This window comes from Jaculus jaculus, chromosome 1 (genome assembly GCF_020740685.1).
Source record: "Jaculus jaculus isolate mJacJac1 chromosome 1, mJacJac1.mat.Y.cur, whole genome shotgun sequence".
In the NCBI taxonomy this organism is placed as follows: Eukaryota; Metazoa; Chordata; class Mammalia; order Rodentia; family Dipodidae; genus Jaculus; species Jaculus jaculus.
The window spans coordinates 69,168,364-69,171,998 of NC_059102.1; the positions used below are offsets into that span (position 1 = coordinate 69,168,364).

The 3,635-nt window shown below is 36.7% G+C and overlaps 1 non-coding gene across 1 annotated transcript; it reads left to right on the forward strand.

The window, feature by feature from the left end:
- Nucleotides 1-668: 668 nt before the first annotated feature.
- LOC123457853 lies at nt 669-801 on the forward strand. The gene has a single exon (XR_006635213.1). It is a non-coding gene; the product is annotated as a small nucleolar RNA SNORA21 (small nucleolar RNA).
- Nucleotides 802-3,635: the final 2,834 nt, after the last annotated feature.

The following is a 3,635-nucleotide window of genomic DNA, read 5'->3' on the forward strand; positions in this document are numbered from 1 at the left end:
TTGCAAAAAATATTTTTATTTATTTTCAAGGAGAGAGACAGGGCCTCCAGCTGCTGCAAACATGTGGCTTTGTGCATCTGGCTTTAAGTGGTTAGGCTTTGCCAAAGGCAAGTGCTTTAATAATTAAACCATTTCTCCAACCCAAATAATTCCCTCTTTTTCTTCAACAAGGCAAGAATAGGTAGCTGACTCTCTGGGAGAAAATGAACCACCCCTCATATAGCAGCTAGGGCCAGGTGAAACAAAAGAGGAATTGATGAGATAAGCAGAGAGCTGCTTCCATTGTGAGCCTGACAACCTGTGCCAGTGTGATGGGGACACACGGTGAGGAAAACACACCAAAGCAGAAATCCCAAAGCTGCTGAGAGCTCAACACTAAAGTAGACTTGAAACACACCCACCACGGCTCAGGAAATTTTTCAGAAGAGGGGGGCAGAAAGATTGTAAAAGCCACAGGATGGGAAGGAATATGCAGAGGCATTGCCCCTCCCCCCAACAATAACTGACTACTGCTCTCACAACTCATAAACCACAACTCCATGGTAAATGCCAGCAATCCCACCAAGGAGGGCCCTCAGTGGAGTGGGGGCAGGGAGTAGGGAAATGATGGTACCAACATATGATGTGTTCATACAAAGTTTCTACTTGATAAAAACAACACCAAAAAACCCTCTTTAACAGCATGCAGTAGGCCATTTGCTAATGACTCATTGGGCCATCAAGAAGTGGCAGAGTGACAAAACTGCTTTTGGGTGAAATGGTAGCATGTGCTGTTTTGCTTCAAACAGTGGTATGACAAGTTAAAAATAAATAAAGTGAATCCGGAGTGAATGCTGTTCTCAAGGCCAAATAAAATATGCTCCAAGGATCTATTATATTAAATGTTGCCTACCCATCAACTAGAATGAGGACAAAAACTCGACCATGAGACCTGGCAGTTGGAGTTGAGCATATTTATGACAAGAGGATGTTGGGTGAATTGGTAAAGACAGAAGACTAATTAAGTCAGGTTGAAGAAAGAACAGAAAGGGGGAATTGGAACTAGCACAACTATTTCTTTATTAATTTATCCATAAGAGAAAAGAAAGATAGGAGAGAAGTTAAAGAAGATTATGTTAAAGAGGTATACAGTACTGACAAATAAAAATACAAGTAATCAGGGCTGGAGAGATTGCTTAGCAGTTAAGCACTTGCCTGTGAAGCCTAAGGACCTCAGTTCGAGGCTCAATTCTCCAGGACCCATGTAAGCCAGATGCACAAGGTGGCACATGCATCTGGAGTTTGTTTGCAGTGGCTGCAGGGCTTGGAGCACCCATTCTCTATCTATCTGTCTCTTTCTCTCTTTCTCTCTCACTCTCAAATAAATAAAAATAAATGCAAAAATTAAAAAAAATAGAAATAATCCAAAATAAACTAGAAGACTGATACTATGTGAGGATAGTTTCCTAAAGTAAGCCCTAGAATGAGTAAAATGTCTGGCTAAGTTTACGTGGAGCAATTTGCACTGGAAGCAGAGATAGTCCACTCAGAACAGTGGAAAGGACAGAGTGCACACACAAAACTGCATTGTTAGTAAATATGATAACTGGAATATGTTGAAAAGTGTTCTCATGTGATTGCAGTACTATAAGTAGATGAGCTATTTTTAAAATTTGTAACTATTATTTTAAGTGTCGTCTGTGTAATAACCATGGTACATAGTTCATTGTGGAACTAGCTCACTTGGGTATGTATTTTAAAAAAAGTAGTGTTCACTTTTTCTTTCCTATCTTTTGTCTTTGCTGCTTTCCCTCTTTGGCTCATCTCTTTCCCAGAAAATACACGTATGTGCACACACATGTGCACACATACACGTTTGGCTCCATCTTACTATGTACACACATACTTAAATTTTACTTCATCTGACAAGACTTCGCTGCTCTGTCCCTCCATCACTTCTTCACATAATCTTGATTGTTTAGTCATAGCATTTGTTGCTTTTTGCAAAATAATCTTACACAAAGTATTGATTTATTTTTTTTTTATTTTCAGTGTCTCCCAGACAGACTGAATTCTATGGAGCTAGTGGTGTTGTTGGTTTCATTTATTATCATGCAATGTGATGACTTGCAGTTGTTATGTCCTGGTAATTAATATTTGTTGGATAAATGAATGCATAAACAGGGAATAATAGAGTAAAGCCACTGAAATGGTAACCTGCATCATATATTTAACAATTAATTTAGCAACTCCTTAATATGTGAAGATATTGAATTAAAGTAATCTTACAGAGAATGAAGAAGAATCACCAAAAGAAGGTCATTCTAGTTTGCTTATTTTGCCACATTGATTAGTAACTTGTAGCATTTTAGATAATATCCACTGAACAAATTAAAAAAAAAATCACAGTAGCATTAACAAATAATGCTAAAACTGAGACCCACCTTGTGTTTGTTTACATATTTTTAAGACAGTACTTTGGTGAAAGTACTATTTTAATGAAAAAAAAAAACTCACATAGAAATGAATATGCCCAATTTTTAAAATTCTGCAACTGAAACCCTGAATGTCTCCTCCTACAGTCTAACTAGATAGTTGAGGACCATGTAATTAGCTTTACAATGAGTTGATTAAAAAGTAACAGCAGGGCTGGAGAAATGGCTTAGCGGTTAAGTGCTTGCCTGTGAAGCCTAAGGACCCGGTTTGAGACTCAATTCCCCAGGACCCACATTAGCCAGATGCACAAGGGGGCGCACGCATCTGGAGTTCGTTTGCAGTGGCTGGAAGCCCTGGCGCACCCATTCTGGCTCTCTATCTGCCTCTTTCTCTCTCTGTCACTCTCAAATAAATAAATAAAAATGAACAAAAAAAATATTAAAATACAAGTAACAGCAATATGAAGTAATAGACTATCTTATCCAGGAATTTGATCAAAACTCAAAGATATTATTATAATGAGAAAGCATTTCAATATTAGTATATTGAAAAAATATTGTTTTGCCTATTTAATATAAAAACTTTAAAATTAGTAGCACTAAAATAAAAATAATTAGATGTAATTAGCATTTCCAGTTGATTTTGGCTTATATATCAGCACTCCACTGAAAGAAATCAATTATAATTTCTAGCAGGCATTTATAGGAATATTTTATTATGAGTTGTATGGGAGAAACAAAAAAATTGTCTCATTTTACCAAATGCTGTACAGATAACTCTTCAGATGCTTTTATATGAGTCAAGGCCAGCTTCTTGGTCTAATCAGAAACTTGTAGTTACATTGTAACATTTAGGTGGGTAATTTCCAAGCAGATCAATGCTGAGGGCCAATGATAGGTATATAGTTCTTTAATGAATTCATTCATTTATTTAATGTTATGGCATACATACAATGACTCTGAAAATCCTATGAATTGAATATAAGTGAGTAAGCTGTCACAGAATCATCTCTCCATCAACAAAAGTGAAGTGAATATAAGAGAGAAAAAAGCCATAATACAACATTGTTTCTTAAATTTGAATGATCATATATTTGAATCACTGTGGGGCTGGTCTTGAAATAGTTATTAATTAGGACTTAGGGTAGAGAATGTAGCACTTCATTTCCAAGAAGTTCCCAGGTGATAGTGCTGATCCTTGATCACATCCTAAATTGGAGG